Source organism: Triturus cristatus, chromosome 4_2 (genome assembly GCF_964204655.1).
Source record: "Triturus cristatus chromosome 4_2, aTriCri1.1, whole genome shotgun sequence".
NCBI classification, from domain to species: Eukaryota; Metazoa; Chordata; class Amphibia; order Caudata; family Salamandridae; genus Triturus; species Triturus cristatus.
The window spans coordinates 327,992,720-328,015,894 of record NC_140586.1 but is presented as its reverse complement, the minus strand read 5'-3'; the positions used below and the strand labels follow the sequence as shown (position 1 = coordinate 328,015,894).

Sequence of the window (23,175 nt, the reverse complement as noted above, 5' to 3'; positions counted from 1 at the left end):
ACTCTTAAGAAATAAGAAGAAAGAAATACTACAAGGCTCTATACAATTTTTGTATCTATGTTTTTTACCTTCTTTTTTTATTAGCGTACATATATAGACGCAAGAAGCCATTGTATATGTGAGAAGCTTAATAATGGAAATTCAATTTTTTAGGCAGTTTTAGTCTGCCAGTGGGCCTTTCCTGGTTTCCAGCAACACATCAGTTAGGTAGCCATATGCCACACATAGAAACACACATAGAAACAGTTCTGTTACTTTTGTTACTTGTCTTTATCTAACACTAAGCTCTTCCTTTCTTTTACATAGGTTGTGTAGTCAGTCAGTGAATTCTTTATTTGTGTGGTTAATAAAAAACAATACAAAAAAAACCAATATATAAGACAAAATAAGAAATACAAAATGAATAAATATATGTACACGATATATTCATGAAACTTCCTTTGCTGTTTTAGCTTAAAACAATAAAATAATGACAGTGGGCCCGATTCACAGAACTAATCTGAGACAAAATACTAAACTTACTACTTTTGGTATTCACAGAAGGCATTTAGTAGTAATAAAGTTAGGATTTTGTCTTAAGTCTGTGTTAAGTCTGTCTTAAGTTTGTCTTAAGTCTGTCTTAAGTCTGTCTTAAGTCGGTCTCAAGTCTGTCCTAAGTTTGTCTTAAGTCAAATTTAAGACAAAATCCTAACTTTACTACTACGTAAGTTTAGGATTTTGTCTCAGATTAGTTCTGTTAATCATGCCCAGTCTTTTTTTTTTTTTTAGCACGCCAAGTTAGTCTTTCAGTGCTAGTCAAACTAGCCCCTCACCCGGATTATTGCACCAGACAGCCTATAGAGACCTATCCATAAGTGCTGTGCGGGTGTGATAGATGAATTTAGCAAAGTTGGCCATGTGCTTCACAGTGTCCAATGAATATAGCTGTTGGACTGCATCATTTGCTGTGCGCGTGCCCAGTTGAAGGAGAATGGGCTTAAGGTGGATTCGGCAAACTAGCTGCAAGGCGGGACAGCATCGTAGGATATGAGCCAGCGACTCTCGTTTGTAGTTGCAGAGGCGACACTGCGTGATGACCGGTCTTACTTCCACCGTTGGGTACAGTTCTTTTAGGAGGAGAGGATGTAGTCTGACTGCAAGAATCTTGTGCAGAGCTAGTCTCCCCACTGGCTTTCAAGATGGTTCGAATTGCAAGCTTTTCTGGGGCGGTAGAATCGACCAGGGGTTCCGTAAAATTTGTTGTGACTTTGCCAGATTGCCCCCCAAGTGTTGTGGTTCTATCTGATGGATTTGCATTCAAATCATTGTGTACAGGGTTTTTACGTGGGCTGTCCAAGTGCTTGCGTCAAGTGGGTTCTCTCTATTAGGGGTCCCATGAGTTATCGTGTTTAGATATTGCCAAAATTATTGGGATTTGCTAGGTGCCAGCAGCTCAAAAATCTTCAGCCATTTTGCCAAACCAGTAATAAGTGGCTCTTGGCTGCTAGCTTTAGTTCCTTTCTGGCGGACTCGGACCCGGTTACTAGATAGGCCCTGAGTTTGGAGTTTAATTTTTTGGAGCATTTCTTGATTGCTGGTTGGTGTCCCAGTGAGTATGCGGGATTTGCATTGGTTCTGTGTGTAATGCTCCCCCGAAGCAGAGATGCTAAACCATAGGCAAGTGTGCCCCATTCCCCTATAAGGCCCTTGTCGTTGAGGCCGGTCTGCCAGCCTTTCCACGTTGATTTCCATGAAGCAAACTTATGACTTGGGCGCAGCACCCATTTGATTCTTCTAAGGAGTCTGTGCAGTTCTTCCCCTTTGTTGCACCGATGCAGCAAACAGTGTGGTGGGTTTTCGCTGTGATGGATAACTGTAAAGTTAGGGCGGCATGGTCACTTTCATTCCGGGGTTGGACTGCATAATTTGACATATGTTTTTGTAGCCTATCACTTAATAAGATATAGTCTATTGTGGTCTGGTTGTTGTAAGTGGGTGCTATGAATGCTCCTGAGTTGACTTTTATGGTTAGAGAGTGTGTCGTTGCCAGGTTTTATGCCCGCATAAGGGCGTTGAATCTTCCGGTGCCCCCGTTGGGGTGGCTTTCAGGTGCGTTCAGCCCTTTATCGTGCATGTTAAAGTCCCCAAGGATAATGGAGTACGTGCCTGCAAACTGCAATAGCAGAGTTTCGATCTCGTTTATTAACCGAATAAGTTTGTCTTTCGGACCTGGCACATGGGGATTAAAATAAACATTGATTAAGAGTATTGATATTGGGCCGTCTGTCGTGTTCAAGCCTTTCAGAGTGCCAGCCAAAAACATGTCTGAGGGGGTTCTTTATCACTGTGAAATGTACTTTCACCGCATGTTTGATGTATGTCGAGATACCCCCTGAGGGTCTCCCGAAAATATTGCGTTTTATTGCGGATTTGAAGTATTCCGCGTAGCCCCCTATTGGTATAGATGAAGTTGCCCATGTTTCTTGGGCGCAGATTATATCTGCTCCTGCAAGGAATGTAGTTGCAGATGGACTTTGCAGAACTTTGTTAATCCCTGCAACGTTCCAAGTCATGATGTTGATCATTTGGTTGTTATCTGAGGGACTTCTATGCTGGACAAGGACGTTGTTTGAGGCGTAACTAACCTTTTTCGGCGTCGACTGATTGCCTGATAAGGGCCTGATATTAGGAGCAAGGGTTTACGGCCAGTAGGAGCCAGGACCAATCTTTAATAATGTTTCCCTTAGTTGAACGGGAGCGGTTGCCTCCTTCTACGTGTGTGATGATTTGAATTGAACTATTGCTCCACAAATTCGTTTTTGGGCTGCCTATGGAGCCGTGTAAAATGGATCCAGTAGCTAGTAGAGTTGAGTGTTTACTGTTCATCCATTTCTGACCGTTCAAATCTTGTACTCCCTGTCGTGCACATGGCGCATTATTTTTCAGGATCTCTGGGTATTAGTGGCGGGCGGGGGCTTGATTTATAAGCCCCAATTGTCCAGTTGCATTATGTATCCTCTCAGGGCGTCCGCCATGATCAGGTTGGAGAAAGTTATCTCAGTTGTTTCATTTGTTTCACTTGGCCCTGGGCCAGAGAAAGCCACAGTCTCAATATTAGTAGTTTTTATATTTTACAAACCAGGAATGTTTTCGCAAAGCTTCAGAAGGTTTGCTCTATTGAGGATGTCCCAATTCCCCTGCGAGGTATATTTGGGATATAGCAATACTTTCAGATTTTCTCGGTCTGTGGCATGGTCCTTGAAGGGATGGATGTGTTTAAAAATCGCCTTTGCAGCATCTAAGGGCTCTGTAGAATTCCGAGTTGAATACTCACAGGAGACAGATCCTTCCCCGGTCCAGTTTGTGTTTGGGGCCCAATTTTGCAAATCAATCCTGAGGGTAAGGATGCGAACGGGGAGGGATGGAGGGTCATTGGTGCTAGCTTGAGTAGTTTTCATCTCCCTTTGATTGTTAGCTGTGTTTGCAAATAGGGGCTCCTTATGGGCTATTGGCTGTGCAAAGACAGATTTAGTTGTGTTATCCGGTTTGGGTGTTCCTTGTTAGGTGCTGCTGGTGCTGGCATTATCTTCTTTAATTGCTAGGGACCGTACTGTGTTAAGGTCTGGGTGTTCCTTCTGTTCTTGGCGTGGCTCTTCAGTCTGTGGGCCTTGTGTGTTGACAAAGTGGCCGCTGGAAACTGGGACTGTTGTGTTCAGGCTTTTAATCAGCTTCTCCGTTAAGTTTCCTGGGAGACGCTGAGCGGGTATGTCATTAGTAATTATGCCGTACATTTGTATGCCTCTATTTTGATCAGTGCCAGTTATTTTTTGTGGGGGGCCAAAGTCATCCTGGTTCACCATGCTGTGTTCTCTATGTTCCTGTTTTTCTGACACAATCCAATGCTTGATGGTCCCTTTAGGATAGCTTTTACCATTTTTTGTTTTGTTTAACTTTTTTAATTTTTTCTTGTTTTTCCTGGACAAGTGTTGACATTCTAAAATTGGGGGTTTTAAATCATCTGACTTTCCAGAGCCGTTATCAGAACTGGAACAGAATTGAGATTTGGACTGCGAATTGAATTCAAGGGTCAAGTCATTGTCGCTAGATGGGCTTTTGAAGCTGTTACTATCGTGCCAGGAGGTTTCCTGTATTTTTTCTGGTCTAACCTGATTGTCCTGTAGCTTTAGCTGTGAGGCAGATGTTGGCTGCAAGTCTTCTGTTCTTATTCTGTTTATTTGAGCTCTGATGACTCATATATGACTTTTTGCATATTTGTTTGTGAGGCCTTCCTGCTTGGGCTCTGAGTTGAATTGTGATGGGGATGGCGTGGTATGTTGTTCGTCTGCCTATTGACCTCACACTTAGGGTCCGTGACTAAAGTGCTCATCATTTCTGAGAGCTTTTCCAAGTTCTGCAGTATTGGGCTGCATCTGCAGCCATCTTGTTTTACCTTTACGTCTGTATTTGCCTGGGCTCTGCGAATCAGGGAGTTTAAAAGTTCCAATTTCAAATCCAATCCAGAGATCAGACTGGCAACTGTTTGCAGTATGTTTATTTGTGTGTCCAATTTATCTGCGTGCATTATGGTCGCATTTGCCATTGAGATCAGAGCTTCGTTGATCAGTGCAAGATGATTTTCTATTTTTTGTGGCATCGAGGCAGTTTCCATTTCCGTTTTTGGGAAGCCGGAGGACCATGGTTCGTTTGCACAAAGTAGGCTTTGGTTTGATGAATCAGAACAGCCTTTAAATGGGAAGCTATCAATAATGGGCTCAGTGGGCTCAATGGGCATGAAAGAAGAAGCCAAAGGGTCCAGCTGGGGCTTCAGAGGAGTGCAATTGCCCATAATGTATCTTGTTAAGGGAGGAAACTCCTCACTTGCCTCTAAAAAGGTAGCAGGGTGAGCTTCTATGGGTCTGCTGCCTGAATTTGTGGGCACTGGTGTGCCGTTTGCTCAGTTTTTAGGGCAAAGCGGGCCTTGATCGATTATGATTTCTTGTGCTTGAACACTATTGCCCTTGACTATGATAATTTCCGGAGAAAGTGGTGCGGCCACTGGGGATCTTTGATTCAAAGTCTCGTATATGTTGGCGCATGCTGATGTGTTAGCGATGGTTTCGATGCCAGTTACAAAGCAGGGTGTGTCAGCTGTTTTTCCAGGATTGCAAGGGTGTCCTGATTTGCATTTTTTGCTTGTTTGTTGGAAATAAACTCTAATGTCGCTATTACCATTAGGACTGTTGCTATTGGTAGTGCCAATTGCGGTGAGTTCACTCAAATTTGGGGTTGAATTTAAATTCATATTCCTAATCTTCACACTTGAAGTTGGGGACGGGTTAGTTGGCTGCTCACCCAATTTTTGCCCCTCCCGGGGGGTCGAACCAGATCTTACACTTCCTTTACCTGGAGGGTACAACATCTTAGATTTTTGACGTCTTGCTGGTTTATGTGGACGATAGTTAACTTGGGACTGGGCCAGACCCGTATTTCTAGTCTGCATGATTAGTCAGTACTCTGAGCACCTGAGCCAGGGGTCTAGGGTCTGAGGTCCCGGGGGTCTGGTGGTTCCAGGTATCCCTGCCTTATCCGGCAGTACTGATGGTCCTGGTGGTCCTGGTAGCCGGATGGTGGCCTGAAGATAGAAACTGGTATTAGCCCGTTGGTTAGGTCGGGTGAGTCTTTATGAATCTAACCAGCTGATACCCTGATCATTGGGCGAAGAAGGCTGGAAGCTTTTTGGGGTCAAGCGGAACGGAGCCTGGGTGGAGAGCAAGGTGCACTGGCGGGCTGCTCCCAACCTGTTTGGGTCGCTTCCGCAGTCTTGCTGGGCTCTACACTCTGCGGCCGCGAGTAGGAAGGCCGCGCTCTGTACGCACCTCTCTTCCACTACCCACGCTACCGCTGATTGTGCTTCTCAGCACCGCCTGCGCTACCAGCCACGGCCAGCCACGGCAGGGCGTGGGTAAGAGTGGGAGCACCTTGCTCCACGTACCTCGTGTCTTGTACCTGGTGGCTTTTCTAAGCGCTTGGAACTCGCTCTGCCCGTTTTACCGCTCTACCCACTGCAGGCTCTGGGTTCTGACACCGAGCTCCAATCCGGTGCTGTACTCTGTAACTGTGGGAAAATAGAAAGGGGGCCCTGTACAGAGCAATCGGCGGGGCGAGCGGCTGGAGCTGGAGCTGCTGCGGGTGCCTCTGGAGCATTTTTCCTGGTGTTTTGCTCGGCATCTCCCGCTCCAGCTCCGTTTCCACTTCTGTGCTTGACTCTGGTCTCGTCTCGTCCGATCAGAGTGGAAACCTGGGCTGGACTTGCAGAGGATCCCACAGCTCCTCAGTCAGTGGTACAAATGATCAAGATCTGAAGAATACATGCACAGGTACATAGGTTGTGTACTAAACCTGCGCTTACAGTCACTTACCTATACACGGAAGAGGGGATTTATCCAGGTATATTTGTGTAGAGTTATTGGTGTGTATACAGCTGTATAGTTTCCATACATAGATTCACAGAAGTACTGACTCTCTCATTTTCTTTCATGTGTTCAGGAGGCGTAGAGAGACTATTCGGGTACCACACCTATCCTGCTTTGACTTTGTGGGACATATTGTTTTTCTCTTCCCATCCCCTATTCCTCCATTCTGCCTCGATTAGCTTTCGCACTTGTTGGGTAGTCTTGGTGGTGGGTTTAAGTTGAGAACTTGCTTCACGCAATGCCTGTTGCTCCTGTGAAAATTTGGGTGAGATTTGGCACCAACCCCAATGAGAGAAATGCCATTGGGCACTAGTAAACATCACCCAGTGTGAAAATAAACCCTGCTGCACTTCTTCACCGAGCCTAGCGACGTCCAATCCGAAGTAGACAGGATATGCAGAAGGGGCACCATAGGGGAGGTCACTATTTGGCCATGGGACTTCGTAGACTAAAGGTACCAAGACCACCAACCCAGTGCACTAATACTTCTGGGGAACATCGTTTACATTGCATGCCATTACAATGCAGTAGTTACAACAACCACGTTGCTACATCACAAACCATTACAACGCAAGTCGTTACAATGACTTGCTGTAGGGGGCAGAAGGTGTTGGATTTAAAACCCAACACCTTCCCTACTGTTGCACAGATTGGAGTTGGAATGGTAAATTATGCTATTCCAACATCCAGCGCCTCCTACAGCTAGTCGTAACGACATGTGTTGTAATGGTATGCGATGTAATGACCACGTTGTAATGGCATGTGATGTATCGCATGTGTTGTACCATGGCCTATTCATGCGGATGCTCCCAACTCCGTCTGCAGTCCCAGGGTGGCCCTTAACATCTTTGGGGCCACCTTCTTTAATGACAAGTGGACCCCAGACATGGAATTCCAGTGCAGGGTCCCTCATCTCAATCACACGGGCAGAAATAAGCCCCAGGGAAGGGGGTCCAATGCTCGCATAGGCACCCCATGCCAGGAAATCTAGGTTACCGGGATGAATAGGTACACATGGTTGGAGGGGAAGGGCCAACCCCTAAGTGTAGGGAAACTCTCACTGTACTCTTTATATTTCAGAGGCAAAGGAACTATACCTCTGGGCAATAATGAGAATTGCGGCATGTTACTGTACGTACCGGACCTGAAATGGGGCACCTCCACGTTGATGGATTTCTACTAGCAATGTGGCGACCTTGCCACACCCAGCTCATCCCCAGAGGGTGGTGCCTCTGCACCCTCATGACCATACACACCCTAACCCCGGTTGTCCCTGGAGAAGATCTCTGAGTTGTCTGAACATCCGTTAGAGAAGAAAATAACTCTGTTGCATTATGCTCAAAGGAGAAAAACTGCTGATTATGTTGGCTGGGCTCAGTACAAGGACATTCCAGAAGAATTTAGACTGTTCACAGAGACTCATGTAAATGCCGGATAGACAATACCCTTCTTTACCATGTGAACTAAGGCAAACACCAACTAGTTGCAAATAACCAGGTGGGAGTTGCTGAAGTTAATACTGAGCTCGGCCTAAATTAAGTACTGATAGCCATCCTCCTTACGGTGTTGCAAAATCGATACATGTTGGACTTGATGATTGCGAAGAAGGGTGGGGTGTGTGCCAAGATTGGTGCTTCCTGTTGTACTTCTTTCCCCAGAAATTACATAGACCATGGGACATTAGCTCATGCCATCCAAGAACTGCATTGTCTGCAAGCTGAGAAGAAGAAGAAGGGAGGTGCCCTGGAGCAGTACTGGTTGCATAGTATCTTTTCGTGGATCCCCCAATGTGTGTCCAATCTATTCACGTCACTGATGCCGGTTTTCATTATTGCACTTCTGTTATGTGGCTTCCTACAAGTGGGGGTTTCCTGCTCTAAAAACGCAGTCCTCAAATTAGGTAGTATGCACATAGCTAGGGAAAACGTAACAGTCACTACAGACACACACACACTTTTGAATAATATAACTGTCATCAAATATGAGCAGGATAGAATAGTTGAAGAATCAACTAGAGGAGAGGGTATTAGAATAGGTAAATACAATGTCAATGAGTACCATGATATGTGCAGGCCCGTCAATGGCAATACCAATAAATACGATCTAAATGTATGCCACAACCTTTGCCCATATGACAATGTCAATATCCTTAAACTCAATGTCAATGTATGTCATAATCTATGTTTGCACACCAGCGACGATACCGGCAGTAGCAATGTCAATGTATGCCATAAACTTTGCACGAATGACAATGTTTTTACCAGTAAAAGCAACATTGATGTACACCATGATTTAGGAATGCAGACCTATGTCAACATCAGTAAAGACAATATCAATGTACGCTATGACAAATGTATGCACAATGTTGAGACTGTTGATAAAAATACCGGTGACTGCCATATTATTTTTAGGAGTTCCAGTGAACTCACATCATTGCTGTCGATCTACCCAATGTGACCTCCCCATCTACCCTGAGCCGGAGGTACATGGTCAGGCAGGTCCTGCGACCCACACCCACCCCAAAGATAGATACCACATGTATATAGAAACACTCAGGCAATCAGGACACGACAGGCACACCACATGTAGTGATCGTGCACTCCTCATGCTGGACATCTGGACGTATGCACACTGGGCCACACTAGCTCTCCCAGAGATCAAGAGCCATAGGTGTCCTTATCTGAACCCCGAGCTTGTTAATTAATGACTGAAATGCTTTTCAGGAATGCTGATATTACTTTATTGTGCCTTACAAGATGTATATAATACCAGCCAAACCTTTGTAAACCGAGAGACTTTCCTCAGACGCATTCTGTCGAGACTCTCCCGGCCACTATGTTTATTTGAACAAACTTGTCCCTGTTATGCCAAATGCCCCTTTTTTTCATTTCTTTAAGGCAAATTCATATCCGAGCAACATTTTGGTGAGCTAGGCAGGAGAGATTGGTTTATCGAGCTTGACTGCTGCCGAAGGACAAGGTCTCCTGCCCTAACGGATTCATCTGCACAAACATGATCGGTGAAGAGACACCATAATTGATTAGAAGTTCTGGTGAACTTTCGGGGTGGAGGTCAGTACAGAGGCTGGCGTCACAAGGGTAAGAGACCACATCTGATCCTTAGTCCCATCCTGTGGCGTATGGTAAACTAGGACAAGTGTGTAGATACTTTTTTCCCCAGTCAATAAAGGGGAAGGTAGCTACAGTGTTTTTAGCTTGAACAGAGGGGTGTGACACAACAGTACACCCCTGACCCTTGGTGTGTTATATAGGGTTAAGTTTTAGCTTGAACAGTTGGGCGTGACACAACAATACACCCCTGACCCTTGGTGTGTTATATAAGGTTACTTTTTAGCTTAAACAGTTGGGCGTGACACAACAGTACACCCCCGATCCTTGGTGTGTTATATAGCATCACCACCTCAATCTTATTTTATAATCAAATTGGTTATCTTTGAGACTTCCGGGGGTTTTCTTAATACTGGGGGGATTTAAAAGAAGTGAAAAGGAGGACTTTTGCACTTGGACGGCTGGGCGTCAGGCAGTCGGTACGCACTACCCCTGGGTGTGACATAGGGTGTAATTCAGAACGTTAGGGAAATGTCAGACTTTGGTGAAATAAGGCATAGCTTGTGTCTGGCCACAGAGGGCTGACAGTTGTCAAGCTATTCCTTTTTCTACATTAAGAGGGCAGATACCTTTGTCCATTGAGCTGATAGTGAAAGACTATCGGCCTCACTTAGCTCTGCTTAATACACAGAGCATCCCCTCTCCTCGGGCCGTAGGTGCTAGGACGGGGCTAAAGTTTATTTTGGACAAAATAATCATTTGTTTTGTCCACCTCTTTCTCTCTTTTAGATTTTTTCCACTTTATGCATGTATTGATGTTGTGGTGCTGTCATGTTTTGCAATGTACTTCAGGTTTAAATGTTATGTCATGTTAGTAAGTCTCTGCTTCATCAAATAATAACCATTTTTTTCCAGATTCAATTTTAACGTTTGCTAATTTATTGCTACAAATCAACTCATACCGCTCTGAACTAATAATCATGTTCTGTTTCAGGTTGTTACTATTTCATTGCATTCGTCTTTTATTTACTCCTTTTTCAAATGCATTGATTGTTTATAGAGTTCGTAAGCAGTAGATTGTTTTGGGTACCACCCCATGTACACTGTTTTCCAAAATTAAAGTAGAATTTGTAACTATTTAACCCCTTGTATGCCCATGACGAGCTGGACTCGTCATGGAGCACAGTCGCGCTTTGCCCATGACGAGGCCAGCTCGTCATGAGGCATTCCCTAGGGAATCCCTAGCGATTCCCTTTCTGCCAAAATAGCCTTGGGAGCTGGGGAAGAGTTTCCCCAGCTCCCGAGGCCCCCCCCCCCCCCTTTCACTGTAATGACGATCGCGCGCACGTCGCGCCGACGTCATTACAGTGAAAGTGAAACTGAAATGAGTCAAGAGGCTCATTTCAGTTTCACTTTCTACGTGCTCAGGGGGCTATCTCAGCCCCCTGAGCACGTAGAAAGACGGGAGAGGTATTGTTGGAAAGGGGAGAATCTCCCCTTTCCAATGGTACCCCTCCCCAGTGGATCCCTGCTTGGGGATCGCCACAGGAGGGCGATCCCCAAGCAGGGATTCACCCACTAGACACCAGGGAGGGGGGAGTGGCCCCTTGGGCAAGGGCCTTTGCTCCCCCCAGTTTATTTTGGGCATTGTTTAGTCTTTTTGCCCCCCCCCGGGGGCAAAAAGCCCACTAGACACCAGGAAAATTTATAAAAAACAACAATAGGGGTGGGGGCTGCCCAAAACGGGCAGGCCCATGCCCCCACCCCCAATAATCACAGTCTTTCTGCCCCCCCGGGGGACAGATGGGGCATTGGCCCCTAATCTGCCCCTTCCGGGGGGGCAGAAAGCCCACTAGACACCAGGGATTTCTTTTCTGTTTTTTTAGGGTGGGGGCTGCCCGAAACGGGCACACCAATGCCCCCAACCACCCACCACCATTGCAGCCTTTCTGCCCCCCCTGGGGGGCAGATGGGGCATTGGCCCCCAATCTTCCCCCCCGGGGGGGCAAAAAGACCACTAGACACCAGGGAATTGTAAAAAAAAAAAAATAGGGGTGGGGGCTGCCCAAAACGTGCGGGCCCATGTCCCCACCCCACCCCCCAATTATCACAGTCTTTCTGCCCCCTCCAGGGGGCATATGGGGCATTGGTGCCGAATCTGCCCCCCCGGGAGGGGCAAAAAGACCACTAGACACCAGGGAATTGTAAAAAAAAGAAAATAGGGGTGGGGGCTGCCCAAAACGGGCAGGCCCATGCCCCCACCCCACCCCCCAGTTATTACAGTCTTTCCGCCCCCCCCGGGGGGCAGATGGGGCATTGGCCCCTAATCTACCCCTTCAGGGGGGGCAGAAAGCCCACTAAACACCAGGGATTTTTTTTGCGCAATTGTTTTTAGGGTGTGGGCTGCCCGAAACGGGCACGCCAATGCCCCCACTCTCCCCCCCACAAAAATGACAGTCTTTCTTCCCCCCAGGAGGCAGATGGGAGCTGTAGCCCCTGATCTGGCCCCCCCTGGGGGCGCAGAATGCCCACTAGAAACCATGGATTTTTTTGTTTTATTAGTGTAGGGATAGGGGCTCCCCAAAATGGGCATGACAATACCCCACCCCACCCCCAGAGAAATTCCAGTCTTTCTGCCCCCCCCCGGAGGGCAGATGGTGGCAGTGGCCCCTGATCCACCCCCTGGGGGGGGCAGAAAGCCCAGTAGGCGCCAGCGAGTACGCAGGCTTTGTTTATGCGTGGGGGCTGCCCAAAATGGTCATACCAATGCCCCCACCCCCACAAAAAATAGCCACAGTCTTTCTGCCCCTTTAGGGGCATATCAGGATGAAACCCCCTTCCCCGATTCCCCCCCAGGGCGGCAGAAAGCCCACTGGGCTCCGATTTTTTTTAGCAATGTGCATACCTGTGGATTTTGGGCCCTAGCGCAGTTGGCACGTAGGCAAACCTAGCAAACCTGTATATTCTTTAAAACTAGACACCGAGGGGACTCCTGGATGGGGTGACTTCACTGGCTCTCACCAGGATCTGTTACCCAGAATCCATTGCAAACCTAAAAATGTGTTCAAAATAACACATTTTCCTCACATTTCTTTGTCTGAAAGTTCTGGAATCTGCGTGGGTCCACAAAATTCCACCCACCCTGCGTTCCCCAAAGTCTTCAGAGAAAAATGGTACCTCACTTGCGTGGGTAGGCCTAGTGCCCGCGTCAGGCAAGGGCCCAAAACCTATTGAGGAGACATCAAAATTACCTATCACAAAACAACCTGGTTTTGCAAAGGGGGTCCTATGAGTTTTTGGCCCCGGGCTTGGCGGCCACCTAGGGAAACCTACCAAACCCACACATTTCTGAAAACTAGACACCCGGGGGATTCCAGGGAGGTATGGCTTGCGTGGATCCCCCAATGTTTCCTTACCCAGAATGCCCTGCAAATCTCAAATTTAGCTGAAAAAATCACCTTTTTCACACATTTTTGTGTGGGAAAGTTGTGGCATCACTGGGCTGACACAAATTTCCTACCACCCAGCGTTCCCCCGGGTCTCCCGATAAAAACGGTGCCTCACTCGTGTGGGAGGCCCAAGTACCCGCGACAGGCAAGGGCCCAAAACGTATTGAGGCGACATGAAAATTGCCTACCTCAAAACGACCTGGTTTTGCAAGGGGGTCACCTGGGTTTTTGGCCCGGTGCTCGGCGGCCACCTAGGGGAACCTACCAAACCCACACATTTCTGAAAACTAGACACCCGGGGATTCCAGGGAGGTATGGCTTGCGTGGATCCCTCAACGTTTCCTTACCAGAATGCCCTGCAAACCTCAAATTTAGCTGAAAAAATCACCTTTTTCACACATTTTTGTGTGGGAAAGTTGAGGCATCACCGGGCTGACACAAATTTCCTACCACCCAGCGTTCCCCCGGGTCCTCCGATCAAATGGTGCCTCACTCGTGTGGGAGGCCCAAGTACCCGCGACAGGCAAGGGCCCAAAACGTATTGAGGCGACATGAAAATTGCCTACATCAAAACGACCTGGTTTTGCAAGGGGGGTCACCTGGGTTTTTGGCCGGTGCTCGGCGGCCACCTAGGGGAACCTACCAAACCCACATTTTTCTGAAAGCTAGACACCCGGGGGATTCCAGGGAGGTATGGCTTGCGTGGATCCCCCAACGTTTCCTTACCCAGAATGCCCTGCAAACCTCAAATTTAGCTGAAAAAATCACCTTTTTCACACATTTTTGTGTGGGAAAGTTGTGGCATCACCGGGCTGACACAAATTTCCTACCACCCAGCGTTCCCCCGGGTCTCCCGATAAAAACGGTGCCTCACTTGTGTGGGAGGCCCAAGTACCCGCAACAGGCAAGGGCCCAAAACGTATTGAGGCGACATGAAAATTGCCTACCTCAAAACGACCTGGTTTTGCAAGAGGGGTCACCTGGGTTTTTGGCCCGGTGCTCGGCGGCCACCTAGGGTAAATTTTCAATGCGATATTGAGTTGTGACCACGTTGCGTTTTGCGCCGTTTCCTGTCGCGGGCACTATGCCTACCCACACAAGTGAGGTACCATTTTTATCGGGAGACTTAGGGTAATTCAGATTTGTAAAGGAACTGTTATTATCTATTGACTTTCGATGCATTTCTGCCTTCCAAATGAAAGATATTGTGTAAAAAAGAAGTCATTCTAAAAAATGACTGATAATTCTCATGCTAGTATGAGTATTCCCAATTTCAGAAATGTGCAAATATCTACTGTTTCTAAACTCTATATTTTGTTCCCATTTCAGAAATACATAAGTGTCTTTCATACCGATTTTTCCATGTACACATTTTTACAGAATGATTACTATATACCCGGTACATAATAAAAAACCATTGCAAATTGCTGCTCAGTTTTTGGCTATGGGTTTGTCGGGTTCTTGGTGAACCTACAAGTCCTATATATCCCCACAACCAGTAATGTCCAGCGGATGTAATGGTATATTGCTTTCAAAGAGCTGTCATAATTCGAAGAAGTTACAGGTGAAAACGTTGACACAAAAGGCTGTTTTCAATTTATCCTACATTTAACTGTTAGTTTCTATAAAAAACCATGATGGATCTACACAAATGACCCCTTGCTGAATTCAGAATTTTGTCTTCTTCTCGAAAATGTATAGCTTTCCAGGATCCATTATTGCTTTTGTACCCATTTCTGCCATTAACTGGAAGGGGGTCAAAAGCACAAAAAATAGCAAAATTAGGCTATGTCCCAGAAAAATGCCAAAACTGTGTAAAAAAAGTTGGGTTTCTGACAAAAGTCTGGTATCCCCGAAAAGCTGGGAAAATGGTGATTTCAACCCCACAAACCCTTTTTTAATAACATTTGCAGGGAAAAACCCAGATGCTTTCATTTGCAGCCCGTTTTTCCAATTTTTCCGAAAAAAAACAAAATTTTGCTGTATTTTGGCTCATTTCTGTGACCCCTCTAGGAGGATCCACAAACGCTGAGTACCTTTAGAATCCCCATGATGTTGGAAGAAAAGGACGCAAATTTGGCGTGGATACCTTATGTGGTCAAAAAGTTACAGGGGCCTCAGCACGCACTACCCCAAATAGCCAAAAAAGGGCGTGGCACAGGAGGGGAAAAGGCCTGGCAGCGAAGCGGTTAAAGAACCTCGTGTCGATCCAAATTTGCTAAATCTTTAAAACATGTTACTCAATCCATCATGGAGTCTCCACTAAGCCACATGCAAGCAAGACTCCCTGCCCAGGCTAGGAAACTAGAGAAACACTGCAGTGAGTGCACGTTCATACCAAAGCCCAGGCATTTCCCTGGCCTGAGGGGGGAACGTTCAACACCAACACCATAGAACAATGACTCCCATACAGACCAGGTATATGGGACATAAGAAGGCTAAGCAGAGGCCCAACTAAAACTGTGGGCTATCTTCGAGGTGACTCCAGCCTATAAGACTGTCCCCGAGTCTGTAAGTTAGGCATCTGCACCTCACACACAATACACTGGAAGGGATGTGCTCTCGCTGATGCCGGCCATCCCAGTTGCCACTGCGCTGGGTTACATTAATCCACTGGTTGAGGAGAGTGTTGGAGCTACCCATGGGCAGCAAGCCACCAGGCGGGGAAGAGGATCATAGGCCCCTCCAGCCTGGGTGCAGTCAGCCCCGGCTCAGTCCAGTGCCAAGCCTCTTTGGGGCTTGAGCCCTCACCCATCAGGTCCAAGCCAACAGGGAGCATGCACTCTTGAATGCCCCACCAGGCACTATACGGTCAGAGGGAGGTTTGTGGCCCTACTGGAAGGTGATTCAACCAGTGGAAGTGAAGAAAGGAGCACCAGTCCTGCAAAGACCGACTCCTAAGGGGGAGCCACAGGCTATATTCCACCCAGGCAGGTCTATGGCACAGAGGAAGCATCAGGGAGTGAGGTTGAGGACAAGACATTGCCTATAACAACACGTAGCTCTGAGAGAAGGAGGCAGCCGAGAGTCAAGGGTGGAGAGAGAGAGAGCTCTCGCCTGGGAAGCCCAGCAGGAAGGGGAAACAACTCCCCTTCCCCCGGAGGGAGCAGGAGCAGGAGCTAGGTCTCTGTCCCCACATAGAGATGAGCTGAGAGGAATGTTCCACACCAAGTCACGCATATCACCTCGCCATCAGCATAAGAGAGGGGCTGACCAGTTAATAAGTAGTCAGGAGAGCCTGATAGGGACACAGTTGAGACACAGAAGGAGCAGCATGGCACCCTTATGCGTGCACAAGGAGAGCAACGACGAGGATGTCCGTTGCTCCCCCGAATGCGCTGGTGAGACAGAAGAACCACTAAAGAAATAGTATCCAGAGAAGAGGGCGAGGCCTTCGCCTGGCCTTTCTGTCATCTACTAGCCTCCTAGACCGAAAGGAAGGGCCACCAGTATGATCATTTTTGGCCAGTTGAGGGATCTTTTGAATCCGAAGATATGGCCAATGCAGAGGACTGCTTTCGGCATGGAGGGGGACATCCAAAACACAACTACCCCTACATGCAGGAGTGCTTGAGGCAATGGGAGCATTACATTGGGAGTAACCAACAGAGCTGCCCTGAGCCAGGATTTGCCCTCTACTGCAGAAAGGTGCAGCAGAAACCATCTACGTGCCTTTGGCACAGATGGACAAAGAAGGGCTCAGGAATAAACTGCCCCCATTGATGGATGGGCAGAGAAATGGATCTCATGCTTTGAAAAGAACACCACAGATATAAATTTAGCTTTAGGTGACATCAAAAGTCTGCTCAGCAGCCTGTTTGAAGAGCAGATTGACACTTTGTTTTCCCGAGCCTGCATCCCCGCAGTCACGCTTATGAACACCGAGCATGACTGGGCTGCATTTAACTTATTCAGCCACCATACCTGAATGGCCATCAGGGAGATAAACCCTGACCACCCACATATAGGCAGACTGATTGCACAGAGCATGAAGCTGGGTAGACGATGACTGAACTCTTAGACAGAAGGAGAGAACGGTGGGGGCAGGAGACAGGTCAGCCCTGGACCGACACGGGTCTCCAGGTCGCATTCTTTTACAGCATCCTCAAGAGAGAACTAACCACTGAGATCCAGACCGGAATAGATAGTGTAGTAGGGCTGAACACCAAATCTTGGGAGGAAATACAGGCCCACAATACTACACTACTACTGTAAGAGACAGGAGAAAGACAGCGAGAAGCAGGAGCAGGTCCAGAGAGACACCGCCAAACTGGTCCAACATAAGCTGAAGAAGAACGCCATACAGGGTGCCACGCTATCCGCGAATGTCCTGATGGCACCCGTCTCAAAGCTCCACTTATGGACCCCAGAGGGTATCCACCAAGTCCTAGCGGCTGAGGTCAGGGAGACTGGGTCCAAACCGGCCCCATAGAGTGCCACTATTGTCCCAGAATGGGCCACATGGCTAACCAGTGCTGTCTATCAATGTACCACAATCAGAATGGAATAGTACCAGGACAGCACCCACAAGGCATCCACCCTCAAAACCTAGCTCTGAGCGTATATGCATCACACAATCAGCTTCAAGGAAATCAGACTGAGCACAGAGCAATCACTGCAACAGACAGGGAGTTCCATCCTGTATGGACTGGACCCACAGCTACGGCAAGGTAGGGTCACTGTCTGGGATGGCAGTGCCCTAGCATAATCAGTGTACAAACACCATAAGTCCAAGAAATCTCCCAAAATGACCTATCCCCTCATACCACTCCCAATCACATTTCCTTATCAGTCACCACCACCAACCTTCAGGATGGCCCATGCTATGTAGACCAGCAGTCTACACTAGAAGTAGCCATATGGGTACCCGCAGGGGGCCCAGGGTCCCCACTGTTTTTGGTCCCCCAGGGTAAGGTTGGCTGACACCACCCCCAGGGGGAGGACATTATTGCCATCACCATCAGGCTGAGCACATAAAGTCCCAGCGAGAACTCTGACTCTTGCCGAGAAAACACAGCAAACAAGCACAGTTCAAGCCATTTCCCTACAAGTTCCAGCAGGAGTCCACACATGAGAAAGATTTGCTCACAGTTAGACCATTGAGTGCATCAGTAAAATGTAAATGCAGCTTTTTCCAGACAACTGCCTAACTAATTGTATTTATTGAACTAACCTACATTACCACAGCTCTTATCCTACTGGTCCATGATTGAGCTAAAAGTGCACCAACACGGCTGCGGCCCGCCATCCCTTCGACCAAAGTTTTCAAAAGACTTTCTTTCACAAGGACAGTCGCTCAAGTAATACAGGATACATTGACTTTTCCAACAACCTCTTGAAAGACATTGTTTTGGAGAGGTGTGGTGAAGTGGCCAGGACAGCTGACTTCGGAGCACAGGGTTCATGGCTCGATCCCCGGCTCTGGCGGCAGCTCAGCTCAGCACCATGTGACTCTGGGCAAAAGCTCACTTAATTTCCACGACAGCCCCCAGCGCCTTGAGACCCGTACGGGTGAGTAGTTTGTGCTTTACAAATACAGATTTACAAATACGGATTTGCATACTGCACCAAGACACATCTGGGCTCCAAGACAACAGACACCTCACCCAAAGACGACCCTACAACCTCTCTAATTTTTGTTGTTGTACATGCTCTATTTAGCCTGGGTGCTCTCGAGCCCCTTGGAGCTAGACGTATGACTAATATCATAAATTCTGCTTCTACATTCCTGCAATGCATGTGCAGAGACCTCTCACACCTCACATACACCTACACGGAACCAAATGCTAGTATTCCTCATGCACTACACAACACCTGGTATCAACACAAGACTGCCGTAGGAACACAAACTATGAACAGTTCATGTTATATATGTTCATTGATACCCCATGCCGAATGGACAGACAGGCTTTACCTATCCCAGGAGCTAGCCCCTGAAAAAGCAAAATGCCTCGTCCATATGTACCTATGCAGGATCATGGCAAAGATCCAACTTTCGTACCTGCCGCTCTCCATGTTTTGGATGCAGCAAAGGCGGAGCGCGGCAGGCTTAAAAGCCCTCCTCCCCAGCTGGATCGCTGCTTAGCGTTCCAGCCTTTTTGTGTCTGCAACTCTTGCAGTGACTTCACTTACCTTCCTGATCCGGGTCACATTGGTGCCGAATTTCGGCATGTTCAGCAGTCCTGTTGGCCGCCAGTTTTCTTCTCGGTTTCCACAGCTTTCTTCACGTCCTGCAATCCTGATTCAGCTTGTTTACCTGCAATAAAGAAAAACCCAACAGAAGAACATTTAAAGAATCTATGACTTCTGGATTAAGGATGTAAAATGCGCTGTGCAGATAGGACACATCCTATGCATTATACTTATCTGATTTCTTCCGCTGCCTGCCAGAACCGCTGTTGTGCTAACTTGGTGATTTGATTCTAAAAGACAAAAGAGAAATATTAATTTGCCTATTTCTGACTCTTAAGAAGTAAGGAATATTACAAGGCTCTATATAATTTTTGTATTTATATTTTTTACCTTCACAAGAAGATATTGTATATGTGAGAACTCTAATAATGGAAATTCTGTTTTTTATGCAGTTTTAGTCTGCCAGTTGGCCTTTCCTGGTTTCCAACAACATATCAGTTAGGTAGTCATATGCCACACATAGAAACAGTTCTGTTACTTTCGTTACTTGTCTTTATCTAAAACTAAGCTCTTCCTTTCTTTTACATAGGTTGTGTACTAAACCTGCGCTTACAGTACTTACCTATACACGGAAGATGGGATTTATGCAGGTATATTTGTAGAGTTATTGGTGTGTACACAGCTGTATATTTCCATACAAAGATTCACAGAAGTACTGACTCTCATTCTCTTGCTTATGTGTACCACACCTATCCTGCTTTGACTATGTGTAACATATTGTTTTTCGCTTCACATCCCCTATTCCCCCATTCTGCCTCGATTAGCTTTGGCACTTGTTGGGCAGTCTTGATGGTGGGTTTAAGTTGGGAACTTGCTTCACGCTATCTCTGTTGCTCCTGCGAAAATTCGGGTGAGTTTTGGCACCAACCCCATAGAGTGAAATGCCATAGGGCACTAGAAAACATCACTTGGTGTGAAACAAACCCCACTGCACTGTATCTCTTCACCGAGCCTAGCAACATCCAATCCGAAGTAGACAGGATGCGCAGAAGGGGCACCATAGGGGAGGACACTGTTTGGCCATGGGACTTCATAGAAAAGAGGTTCCTGGAGGTAGCAAGAACACCGCACCAGTGCACTAATATGTCTGCTCCCACCTCCGTCTGCAGTCCCAGGGTGGCCCTTAACATCTTTTGGACCACCTTCTTTAATGACAAGTGGACCCCAGACATGGAATTTCAGTGCAGGGTCGCTCATTTCAATCACACGGGCACAAATGAGCCCAGGGAAGCGGGTCCAATGCTTGCATAGGCATCCTGTGCCAGGAAATCTAGGTTATCGGGATGAATAGGTACAGATGGTTGGAGGGGAAGGGGCAACCCCTGATTGTAGGGAAACTCACACTGTACTCTTTATGTTTCAGAGGCAAAGGAACTGTACCGCTGGGCAATAATGATAACTGCGGCATGTTACTGTACGTACCAGACCTGCAATGGGGCACCTCCACGTTGATGGATTTCTACTAGCAATGTGGCGACCATGCCATCACCCAGCTCATCCCCAGATGGTGGTGCTATGCACCCTCATGATCATACACACCCTAACCCTGGTCGTCCCTGGAGAAGATCTGTATGAGTTGTCTCAACATCCGTTACAGAAGAAAACAACTCTGTTGCATTATGCTCAAAGGAGAAGAACAGCTGAATAATTTGGCTGGGCTCAGTACAAGGACATTCCAGAAGAATTTAGACTGTTCACAGAGACTAAAATAAATGGTGGATGGTCAATACCCTTCTTTACCATGTGAACTAAGGCAAACGCCAACTAGTTGCAAATAACCAGATGGGAGTTGCTCAAGATGATAAATAATACTGAGCTCGGCATAAACACTATCAATAAAGAACTGATAGCCATCCACCTTATGGGGATGCAACATCAATACATGTTGAACTTGATGACCGCGATGGAGGGTGGGGTGTGTGCCAAGATTGGTGCTTCCTTTTGTACTTTTTGTCCCGGAAATTACATAGACAATTTGCTCAAGCCTTCCAAGAACTGTATCATCTGCAAGCTGAGAAGAAGAAGGAGGGAGGTGTCTGGAGAGGGACTGGTTGCATGGTTTCTTTTCGTGGATCCCCCAATGGGTTTCCAAACTATTCACGTCACTGATGCCGGTTTTCATTATTGTACTTCTGTTATGTGGCTTCCTACAAGTGGGGGTTTCTTGCTGTAAAAACTCAGTCCTCAATTTAGGTAGTATGCACATAGCTAGGGAAAAAGTAACAGACACACACACACGTTCGAATAACATAACTGTCATCACATATGAGAAGGATAGAGTAGTTGGAGACTCAACTAGAGGGGAGAGTGTTGGAATAGGTAAATACGATATCAATGAGTACCATGATATGTGCAGGCCCGTCAACGGCAATACCAATAAATGCGATCTCAGCGTATGCCACAACTTGGGCCCAGTGACAATGTCAATGCCCATAAACGCAATGTCAATGTATGTCATAATCTATGCTTGCACAACAACGACGATACCAGCAGTAGCAATGTCAATGTATGCCATAATATATGCACAAATGACAATGTTGTTGCCAGTAAAAGCAATATTGATGTACGCCATGATTTAGGAATACATAACTATGTCAACATCAGTAAAGACAATATCAATTTACGCTATGACAACTTTATGCACAATGTTGAGACTGTTGATAAATATGATACCAGTGACTGCCATATTATCTTTAGGAGTTCCAGTGAACTCGCATCATTGCTGTAGATTTACCCAATGTGACCTCCCCATAAACCCTGAGCCAGAGGTACGTGGTCAGGCAGTTCCTGCGACCCACCCCAGAGCTAGATACCACATGTACATAGAAACACTCAGCCAATAAGGACACGACAGGCACTCCTCATGCTGGCTATCTGGACACATACACAATGGGCCACACAAGCTCTCCCAGAGGTCGAGAGCCATTGGTGTTCTTATCTGATGCCCGAGCTTGTTAATTAATGATGGAGATGATTTTCAGGAATGCTGAAATTACTTTATTGTACCTCACGAGATGTCTATAATACCAGCCAAACCTCGGTACACCAAGAGACTTTCCTTAGACGCATTCTGTCGAGACTCTACCGCCCTCTGCGTTTAATTATACCAACTTTTCTTTTTTTGCCAAACTCCTCTTGTCTTTTAAATTCTTTAAGGTAACTTCATATTCGAACAACCCAATGTACTCATCCATCCTGGAACGAAGACCAAACACATAATCCACAATGTCCTGTTTAGACTCTTTGAGAGGCCTCTCCCAGCCTTCCTTCACTAGACACAACGACCCCTTACAGGAAACCCCCACTCCCTTCTGTGGCAATTCCCTTGTAGGCAAAAATCAGGCATAGTAGTAAGACATCTTGTCTCCTTCTGAGTTTTTCAGGGAGTCCACCAATCATACCTTTCATTTTCTTGTTGAATCTCTCAACAAGACCATTTGTTTGTGGGTGATATGGGGTAGTGGACTTATAGGTCACTCCATATTCTGCCCACATGCATTTTAGGTAGCCAGACATGAAGTTTGTACCTCTGTCTGACACCACCACCTTTGGAAAACCCACTCCGGTAAAGATAACAATGAGGGCTCTAGCTACTGCAGGAGAAGTAGTAGTCCTTAGGGGAAATGCCTCTGGATACCTGGTAGCATGATCCACTGCTACCAATATAAAACGATTTCCTGATGCAGTTGGAGGGTCAAGGGGGCAACAATATCAATCTCTACCCTTTCAAAGGGAACCCCAACCATTGAAAGTGGAATTAAGGTGGCCCTTGGGTAATCACCTGTCTTGCCACTGGCTTGGCGGGTGGCACAGGTATTGGAAAACTCCTATAATTTCTGGGACATACTTGGCCAATAGAAGTGAGTGACTAACCTACTCCAAGTTTTTGCCTGGCTAAGATGCCCAGCTAGGGGGTATCATTGGTTAATGTGATAAGAAACTCTCTATACTGCTGAGGCGCTACCACTCTCCTAATGACACCAGGGTTGTGGTCTTTAGCCTCATTGTAAAGGA

At 46.8% G+C, this 23,175-nt stretch overlaps 1 long non-coding RNA gene across 1 annotated transcript in view; it reads left to right on the top strand.

The window, feature by feature from the left end:
- Window positions 1-22,431, top strand: part of LOC146833812 (uncharacterized) — a 48,989-nt gene extending 26,558 nt beyond the window's left edge. Inside the window, exons 3-5 of the long non-coding RNA XR_014960620.1 lie at window positions 9,350-9,550; window positions 19,691-19,751; window positions 20,525-22,431. This is a non-coding gene — a long non-coding RNA (uncharacterized LOC146833812). The remainder of the gene's footprint in view (window positions 1-9,349; window positions 9,551-19,690; window positions 19,752-20,524) is intronic.
- Window positions 22,432-23,175: the final 744 nt, after the last annotated feature.